General features: G+C 30.2%; 1 long non-coding RNA gene across 1 annotated transcript; it reads right to left on the reverse strand.

Moving 5' to 3' along the window:
• Positions 1-3,531: 3,531 nt before the first annotated feature.
• On the reverse strand, positions 3,532-5,965 carry LOC123885681. The gene is made up of 2 exons (XR_006801219.1): positions 5,765-5,965; positions 3,532-3,745 (listed from the first exon to the last, which is right to left on the reverse strand). It is a non-coding gene; the product is annotated as an uncharacterized LOC123885681 (long non-coding RNA).
• Positions 5,966-11,246: the final 5,281 nt, after the last annotated feature.

Raw genomic sequence — 11,246 nt, forward strand, 5'->3', positions numbered from 1 at the left:
GCGGGCTGGCCTGGTTTAACGGGTGTTGTCCACCCCTACTTGTGGGGGATTGAGCCCCCAATTCAAATTTTTTGTTTGACGAAGACTATATAATGGATGAATGAAAGAATAACAGAATGGAAGAAGGTTGAAGAATAAGTGTTGGGTTTGAGTTAAAAAAAAAAAAAAAAAAAACTAATTTCATTTCAATTTAGTCCCTCATTTTTTGCGTACGTGGATGTGAACTAACTTTAAAATGTATCAATTTGTTCTCTGACACATGTTATGCCTAAGATGACAGACACGTCAACATGGTTAACTTTGTTAGTTAACTAAGAGCATCTCCGATGATAAGATTTCAAAGTACTCGCTTTATAATTTTAAGCGGGCTCATATATGTCAACTCAATTTTATGATACTCTTACATTTTTTTACTCTAATGAGTGATTTCATCCCTAAATTGCTTAACTCACAAATATTATTTATATCTCTTCCATATTTCATATTCTCTCTTATTTTTCCACTTTCAAATGAAATTAATAATGTTTCTGCCTAAAAGTAGGGATGGCAACGGGTGTCCACGGGTGCGGGTTTGACACTTACCAAACTCACACCCGAAATAATCACCCAAATCCAAACCCAAAGGTTGTTCGGATGGCGAAACAACATCCACGCCCACACCCATTGGGTTCGTATTTTTTCCACCCAAACCCAAACCCGCAGCACATTTGAAAATAATTTGCAAATTTAAGAAATTAAATTCCAACATAGACTTTGAATTAAATTACAACTAAAATTAAGGTCTTCCAAGGAAATTCAAACATAGACTTTCAAGAAATTACAACATAGACTTTCAAGAAATTAAATTACAACTAAAATTTAAGGTCTTCCAAGGAAATTGAGGGAGACTATAGGGGTAATTAGGTAATTATAAAATATTTCGGGTGGGTGTATGGGTTTCGGGTGTGGGTTTGACTGATACCAAACCCACACCCATATTATCGGGTGTCACCCGAACCCAAACCCAAACCTAGTCAAATCGGGTTTCGCCCGTTGACTTGGGTTTGGGTTCGGGTGGGTCTCTCGGGTTTGGGTTTTTTTGTCATCCCTACCTAAAAGTATGGGGGTATATTCAGTGGTAGATAACTGAATAGGCATATTGTTCTGGTTAGTATCAATTTGGAATGTGTCATCTTCCCATAGATACAGGGTGCTATTACAGGTCTTCATGGGGGTGGTTTTTGCTTTGGAGACCCCATTATCCCATGATCTCTTGTCATGGAGTGAGTGAGTTCATGGATAAAAATATCTTCCCACTAATACCTTCGTGTTTTGGTCATGGGATCGTGGGCAAATAGGGTATCGGGTCTCGGCCTAATTGCTAAGTCTATTCCTTCATTACGATGAGCCTAATCGGGGTGTTAATGGGTCTTGGCGAATTGGGCCTTAGGTTACTCGCCCGGTCCAAATATTTTAATTCTATAAAACTCGCTTTTGAAGTACCTTAATTAAGCTACTTTCACTAAATCTATATATGGAACCTAAAATCTTACGTGAAATGTGTCAAGTTAATATTTTATTGTTAAGAAACTTTCACGATAGTCCTATTAAAAATGCTTTAAGGTTGATGTGATAACTAACTTGATTAATATTTTGCAAAGTCGGAGATGAATTAATAATTTAGTTAATTTATAAGACCATTTTCACCATTTTTGCAAAAAGTGGTGGGAGGAGGTGTACTTCTAATTTTCTTATGCCAAAATAAATATGTTGCTTTGAGTTAAAAAAAAATAATTTTATTGGGGCTTTCATCAGCAGTTTAATCTGATTCGGGGGTAGTTTTGACATCAAGTGGTTTCAGCCCTCTCCCGATCACAGTTGCGAGGGATCGAACCGTGGTCAACCCTACCAAGTTCAGTGTCAATCACCACTGAACCGACTAACAATTGGTGCTAAGGATAATCTTATGCAAATATGTATCTCAACTACTATTTTGTTTTGTTCCACTGTTTATTTTTTCCTGACGTAATTGTTCTTTTTTCACTTTAAAATCCGAAACATTTCGAAGTTGTGTTTATTTCCCCAACTTGTCCGTGTGAACATATAATTAATTCATATTTATTTTCACATGTCCATTTCCTGACTTACAAAACTTACACGGTCCGTTTGGTGCAAATGATAAGTGACAGTATATGATAACTATATTATATTATGTTTCAATCTAGTGTTTAGTGCACAATAAGATATGATGAGTTAATCCTGAAGCTTATCTTATTCTGTCTCTCTAGTTAAAATCTTTATCCTGAATTTGAGCTGGGTTACCAGCAGGATAGGATAAGAAAAAAAAATTGTTGATTTATTCTATAAAATATATTTTAAAATAAAAAACTGAAAATTAATAAAATATAAATAATAAAATAATTTGATAGTAAATTAATAATAAAATATTTATTTTTTAAATATATATATGTGATTTTCTCACAAGGGTAATTTTGTAATTTATATAATTTAAAAAATTAAAATTTTACTAAAATTATAATATTTTAAAGTAAAATAATTAGTAAAAAATTGAAAAATAGGGATATTAATTTAAATTTTTTAACAAATGAAATATAATTCTTTTGCAATGATAGTTTTGTTGTTTACGTTGAGATATACTCCCTCCGGTCCTTTTTATAAGGAACACTTTGAAAAAATTACACAGACCAATGAAGCACATTTAACATAGTTATTTTTATTTAATATTCTTACAAATTTAAATTTATTTCATGTATACCCTTATTTAATTGTTTTTTATTCAACTAACTTACTTATTTTTAAATTCTCTCTCATAATAAATAAGGGCATAAGTGAAATTGAACATTTAAAACATTTGAAAATTGGTCAAAGTTTCTTATAAAAAAGACCAAATTTTTTTTCCAAAGTGTTCCTTATAAAAAGGACCGGAGGGAGTATCATATATTTATTTAGCTTATCTAACATGTATAATTGAGTTATTTATTTGATCATGATTCATATAAAAAAATTAATATGTTTATTTTGTTATGATTTTTATTTAAAATTTTATAAAGTGATTACTTATTTATATTTTGATTTATAAAATTCAAAGTATTGCAATATAATTTTTTAAAAATAACAATTGTTTTACAAGGGTAATTTTATCATTTAAATATGTTATGTATCTTATCATATTGTTATGAGCAAGTGTGTACATTAAAAATAAGATATAATAGTTATCATGTTTGTTATCTTGTGTGCACCAAACACGGATATGATAACTGAGGATAACTGTTAATCTACTGATATTTTATCCTATCATTATCTTGTTGTATATTCTATCATGTCACTATCTTATCATGCGCATCAAATGTAACACCCTCATTTCCCAACCGATTATCATTAATAAAAAAAATGATTACTTTTTTTCAAAAGAGGATGTCACTTACTAAAATGCAAAACATAATTTCTATTTAATTAAACATCACAGCGGAATGAATAAAATTGTCTGAAATACAAACTCTCATTAAACTGAAAAACTCTTAATAATATCTAAATAATTTTAGAAATAGAATAAAGTGTTGTTTGGATGAAAATAATACATCAAAGTTTCCCAAATGAGGTATTTATGAAATAAAAGAAGTTGAAAATAAAACTAGATGAATTTTTCCCCATGTTACTAGTATCAAAAGAGACGTCTACATGCCAACCTCAAGTATGAGTAAAGGATTTCACCGCAAAATTTAAGGTTCACCCTATACCTGAAAATCTACGATTGCACATCGTAGGGCCAAACCAACAAATAAAACGTAACAGGGTAAGCACTAATATTCAATAACTGAGATGAATGCAAGCAAAGTAATTAAATAAATAAATATGTAACGATTGGTAAATGCTAATAAAAATGAATCACATAAACAATACAAAAAGTACAAATAGCAAAGTAACTAAATTTCAAAATCAAATCAAATCAATTCCCAAATGTAGGCTATGTCATAAAAATTCAAAACTCCCTAATACACGTGGTACCAGGGTCGGAGGTCATAAATGTACACTCCTCTGCACGACAACAAATTCGGAAGCCGTCATAAATTGTAATCGGTCATTCCTCTGCACAACAACAAATTTGGAAGCCGAGATAAATTGTAATCGATCATTCTTCTGCACGACAACAAACCTCTGGCGGGGACTTCTTATTACTCAATTTGAAACCAACCACGTTTTAATCAAGCCTTCATCCAGAGAATTCACCAACAACATATTTTTATTCAAACTATACATATACTCATCCACACGATGAACAACTATGCTAATCCACTTCATTGTAATAATTGGATATCAACATAAACTCACGACTAGTATTCAACCTGTCAGCAATATACTCATTTATCTAATTATTCATTTATTTTATTTTATTTTTACAATTTTTATAACTCACAAACAATCATCCAGTTTCTTTCTAAGGTTAAAGGGTACATATAAAAACAATCCAGTTTTAACTCTTCCTTAAACTCACCCTTCTAAATTTTAGAGAAATAGTCCCAATATCCCCCTCATTCATGTCTATCATAACAACACTACTCAGAAACTGAAAACAAGTTGCAGAGTAACTTCTCCAACACATTAGTCACGAAAAATCCAACAACTACGGCATACGGGATTTGAATCCCAACGAGATGCAAGCAACAACATAGGCACAAACAACAGGGGAAAAGAACAAAAAATTAAAGTTTGATTTTTAAGTTCCGAACAATTCCAAAACAATCCCAAATTAATCCAATATAATTTCCTATGATTACTAGTCAATTAGGGGCTAATTTTTGTGATTGAAGAACACCTAATTTTCTGATTTCAATCATTGATTTGAGGTTTCGATTTTATTTTTATTGTTATTTTCATTTTTATTTTTACAAGAACATAAACACCCAAGTTTCAAAATAGACATCACCTAATAACGCTCTATTATTCAAAAGAACTTGGGCTAATTACTAATTCATTCACCTACTAATTTTATACAAAAAGTGATTAAGTTTCATTTTATCAAACACCAACTGTTCTAATAAAAAGTCACTCAAAAACCTTAGCCATCCCTAACTCACAAGTTGTTAATTACTCAAATTATTTCTACTAACTATTTTCTAATATAAGACCATCACATACACATTTTGTATCAAATTTGTAGCATGTACCGTAAGTAACTTTGTATTACAATTTCACTAAACTATCACTACACTCAATAAGTGACATCAACTAGTTATTAAGTACATATTAGATAACCAACTTCCTTTCACTAACCTTATAGATCATCACTTTCTCAAAAGTAAACCATTTAAAACACCACCCAAAGACTAAACATGGCATTCACGCCACCAGCAATGTAATAACAATATATATCATCATAGTCTTAAAGCTTGATATTTTAGTTTCAAGCAACCCCAGAAAACCGCCCCAAAATTAATCTAATATTAATTTTCTATGATTACCATTCAATTAGGAACTAATTTTGTGATGGATTAACACTCAATTTATGATTCTAATCCCAGCTGGTTAGAATTTCTGATTTCTCTGCCCAATTTTCAACCCAAAATATACACACTCAAAACATAAATGCATGACCCAATATTCCAAAGCAAATATCAGAATGTAAATGCACAATTATAGCAGATTAAGGCAAAACGAAATTGCACTTCGTACAAAATCACCAAACAGAAATCAAAAAGAAGAAATTAAAGAAAGCATAAAACCTATTCTGATTCACCCAATTATTAAACATAAGTCTTCCCCTAACCTTAAGTTTTGATGAATTCTTTCTTTGATCCTAGCTGCTGAAATCCTTTCTTCTCCTTCCTATGGGCGGCTGCCTCTACCTCTTCTCTACCTCAATTTTTTCTGATTTTCTTTCTAAGTTAGAAAACTAGGTTAATCCCAAGTTTACTTAAACTAGTTTTAACATAATTCTTATTCTTTGGGCTTCCTATCCGCACCCGTCTTTTACTTTGTGCTATCACAACCCAAGTCCACTTACTACTTTTCTATTATTACTATTATTTTCTATTTTTCTATTCTAACTAAAATAAGTCATAAACTCACCTTCTAAACTCGTCTACTATGTGCGCTAACAATTTCTCAATTCTTGTCAATTTCTAACTACTAATTCTCTTCTAATTTTATTGTCTAAAATTCTAAATTTGAGTTTACTAAAAATTCTATTATTATAATTTCTTATTTCCATTTTCTATACTAACTAAATAAATGAATAAATATACTAAGTATGTCTCTTAAATTACATAAATTCTTAACTCTTGCTAATCACTAACTACTAAAAATCCAACTATTATACTTACCCTTAAGGTACCCCACAAACACACAAGACCAGAAAATTGCAAAACATGAAGAAATAATTAAATAAATGAATAAAAATAACCTAATACAATATATTCTAAAAATCGGGGCGTTACATCAAACGAGCCCACAATGTTTTTAATTGTTTATCTATTTATTAGGCTAAATGGCTGTAAGAACGTTTTAAGTTTGACGCTTATATATAATTGTTAGGTTTTTTAAAAAAATTTAAGTAATAAATATATTTTTCAAGTTTTAAATTTGTTGTATCGTTACCCGTCTAGTCATCATCTCTTACAAAAATTTATTGTGCACCCTTTTAATTAATCTTCTCCGGCATAGGTATTTTTTTCATCAAAATATTCATCATGGTAGAATTCAGCGTTAACCGCCACGGTGCAACAAAGTAACGCAGGTTAACCGAAAAATAAATAACAGTGCAACAAATTAAAAACATAAAATACCTTTATTATTATTTTTTTTTAAAGAAGATGTTAACTAAAATACTTAAAAAAAAACATAATTGTTACAAACACTAAACTTAGGATGTCACACATGTATTTTACCTATTTATTATTATGGACAAGTAGATTCTAACTATTTTATTAAAACATTGATCCTTCAGTCGGTATATAGTTTAATTTCACCATGTCAACCAATCTTTATGAACGAGTCCTCTCCAATCTCTAAATTCCAAAAGCAACCAAATATTTTGGGGGTATTAGGGAGGGGGAGTTATTATTAAGGGAAAAGCCACCCTCATTTTTCTGAACTTCACCAGTTCACCTACTTCAATCAAATGTGACTATGTATTAAACAATTCATTGATGTGCTTTGATGCATCATGAATGTTGGGTTTGATAAAAGGGACCTTGATAAAATTATGATGCCACCATAATTTGATCAGAAGCTACAGTATACGGAGGCCTTAGCCCTCATGAATTAAAAAAAAAAAAAAACACATTCTACGATATATATTTAAAGGAATGAAAATATTAAAGAGAATGTTAACATCTGTCCTTAAAACGTTAAAAAAGTAAAAATAGAAATTATTAAATGTTAATTTGTACATTTTAACTTTTGAAGCATTAAATTTCTTATATCGTTAAACGTTGAATTTCTATTAGGGCACATGTTAACAAGACCCAAATGTTAATTAATGTTTACGAAACACTAGTTAAAAAACTAAATATGATATAAATTTTTTGGATTTATATATTCTATTTTTTTAAAATATACAAAATATTTATTCAAAATCTAAATTATTTTTTTAATTTTTTTTAACTAATACTCTGAATTTCTGAAAGTATTGGTTAGCATGACGCTTAAATGAATGATGGATCATGATTCAGGATGGATATGACAAAATTAAGATGTTACCATAATTTTATTGAATAAAAATATAACTTTTGTTAAAATCATAGTAGCTCACCTTAATTTTAAAATTCTTGCTGTCTATACAAATATGCATATTTTATAAATTTTGCAAAATCATAGTTTTGCTAAACTAACATGTCAATCTAAACATGCATGAGACTAAAACAACAACAATTAAAAAAAAAAAATATATATATATATATATAGGGGATATGAGAGTTTGGACTGACTTTTTTTTGTCCATTTTGCCCTTCAGTATAATTTGAAATCTATAACAATATAAAGGGGATAACAATATAAAGGGATAAGGGAGTTTGAGCTGACTTTTTTTTGTCCATTTTGCCCTTCACTATAATTTGAAATAACACTTAACAATAATATCAACAATACTTTTGATTTTTTTAGTAGTAACAATTTTTTTTATTAACAAACTCACAATAACATAACATATATTTTTTTTTTGACATAAGTTAGATACAGACAGACGCGGAATGCGCTTGCCTGGCCCGCTAGTATATATAAATAAAAGACTTTTTGTGAATAAAATCATTGTGTAACTTCTAAGATTGCAGAGTTCAAACATGTGACTTAATTATTACTCTCGTGCTTGTTTAGGACATTTACGAAGTCTTGCACAATTTTTTTGAAATTGTTGCTGCAAACATTATAGTATGAATTAGAAACAGTAAAAAAAACACTATAAAATTAGAAACAGGATAATACAAAAATACTCCTAGTGAAACACTTGCAGACAATTTGCAAATTAAAATCACCAATTTGAATAGTTCAAAAACATTTCAAAGACTTGTCTCAACACAGACAACGTATGGGACAAGTTAACATCTCCGAAATCATGGTTAATTTTTTAAAGAAAATTGCTTCCCCATATAAAACAAGTGGACAATTTATGTATAATCTTATAAATTGATCAAAATTAAAATCGAAACCTCGACTAATCGTTAGTTTTTTTTTTTTTTTTTTGTTTTTCACTACCAGTTTAATCTGATTTGGGGGTCAATTCTGACATCAAGCGGTTTCAGCCCCCTCCTGATCGCAGTTGCGGGAGATCGAACCGCGATCCTCCCTACTAAGTTCAGCGCTAATCACCACTGAACTAACTGACGATTTGTCAACTAATTGTTAGATGGTTCAGTGGTGATTGACGCTGAATTTGGTAGAGAGTTGAACCACGGTTCAATCCCCTGTAAATGCGATCAGAAGGGAGCTGGAACCACTTGATGTCAAACTGACCTCCAAGCTAGATTAAACTGATGGTGTAGAACAAAAAAAAATCAAAACCTCAAATGCTCAATTTTTCACCTCTAAAATATATTATACAAAGCATTAAAAATCAACATCAAATGCTTATATTTACATATAAGTAAGTGAAAGAAAAGAAAATCAACATCAATCATTTTGTTTTATAGATGTTGCTTCATTCATATATCATGTGATGTGAATTTTTATGGATCCGAACGTATAGCCTATTGTGACTTTGTGAGAAGTTTTTTTTCCTTTAAAATTAGCTCCCAAAATATTTTTATTTATTTTTAATAAACCAAACTTACAGGATTTTATTAAATAGTAAATTTCAATATATAAGGGAATAATATTAAATCTACAGAAACTAGTCAAAGCATTGACCGTCCGAAACAAGAGTATGAGCAATCATATTCGCTTGTCTCCTAACAAATTTCACTTCAAAGTTTATACACGATAACATAATTTGGCGAGTTACCACTATGTCTGGTTCGAATAGCTTCAATCAACACATGTGAATTGCTTTCAAAATGAACCATATCTAAATCTCTATAATTGACTTTCTTCCTGGTCTTTAAATTTCTAATTATTTATTGCACCGTTACACAAAACTTAAAGATCGCTTAATACATTCGACCAAATTGCTTAATATAAGCCTAAAATCAACCGCTAGCCAAAAAAAAAATCCTAAACTCAACATGTCCCTTGAGTGAAATCACTGTTGAAGTTATCACAATCAGAAGAAACTAATGTGCAAGAAAACTGACGAGAGTGTGTAAGTAGCTAGTTAATTCTTACCTAACTGTTACTTCAACCGAAAGAAAAATCAAAAGGTTGTCAAAAAATGACAAACCTATAGTATTAAATAATTTACTATTTTACACTTGCAATGTGCCTTACATTAGGTTTCAGGTCAGTATCTAACCAACCTTGGCAATTGCATGGGCATGGGCATGGGCATGGGCATGGGCTTATGGCTTCATATACACGTGTATATGTAGTCTTAGTATATATCGCATAACATTGGTTATTGACTTCGTTTGATTATAATTATTCTTTTACTTGTTATATAATGTCCATAAAGTTTTTCTTCTTTAGTAGTTTATTGTATAGACTCGTGCATCTTAAACAAGTTCGTCTCCGGTTATTTGGAGGTCCCGTAAGAATATTAAAAACGGCTCTAGTAAATCAAAAAAATTGCAAAAAATTGTTTAAGAAAAATGTAAAAATTATTATTGAAAATAATTATCTTCAACTAGCGGGCTAGATAGGCGCGTTTCGCGTCTGCCTGTGTCTAACTTATGTAAAAAAAAAAGACATGTCTTATGTTATGATTGGTGAGTTTGTTAATAAAAGATTTTTGCCGCTAAAAAAATATGTGCCTTATGTTATTGTGAGTTTTTTAATAGAAGATTTTTGTTGCTACTAAAAAAATGGTATTGTTGATATTATGAAAAGCCGACACTAAAACTTTTGTATCCTCTTTATATATAGGTATAGATTTAAATTGCAAATAACATTAATAACATTAAAAAAATAATCATTCTTGTCACTAATAACATGAAAAAGGTTTGATAAACAATTTGATGTCCATTGCATATCTCTCTATTTGATAAAACTATAGTATACTTATTACCTATGACGCGTTTAGAAAATTTATCTTTTAAGATTATTCACAATCGAACAAACTCTTTTATGATCTTTTGTAACTAAGAAATTCCTCATTTTAGAATAAAGAGAATATCAACTACTTTTTTTTTTAATCTAAAGAATTTCAAATACTCGAATCCCACAAATTTACTAATACTATTATCTGTTTTTTTAGGCCCCCACTTATATTAGGCCCTATGTCAAGACCCATGTGGCACATGGATATGAGCCACCCCTAAACTTTCTCACGCACACGCGTGCGCCCCCCCCCCCCCCCCCCCCACACACACACACACACATATATATATATATATATATCCTAGACTTTTACCCGTGCGATGCACGGGTATTATGCACTATTTTATATTATATAACATGGAAAAATTATTTGTATTAATTGAAACAATAATAAGTATTAACGAAACTATAATAATAATAACAACAATAATAAAAAAAATCATCTAAATATAATATAGATGTAAAATATGTGATTTTAAATTTAGAAAACTTTCTCTATACATGACATTTGACGTGATGAATTATGATTTCAAAAAAAAAAATTCACTCTCTCATCAAAATTCTCCCAAAAAATACGATCCTATTGTGTCTACAAAAAATATATAATTGCCGTCAATGTGTGC

The sequence above is a fragment of the Trifolium pratense genome, linkage group LG1 (assembly GCF_020283565.1).
Source record: "Trifolium pratense cultivar HEN17-A07 linkage group LG1, ARS_RC_1.1, whole genome shotgun sequence".
In the NCBI taxonomy this organism is placed as follows: Eukaryota; Viridiplantae; Streptophyta; class Magnoliopsida; order Fabales; family Fabaceae; genus Trifolium; species Trifolium pratense.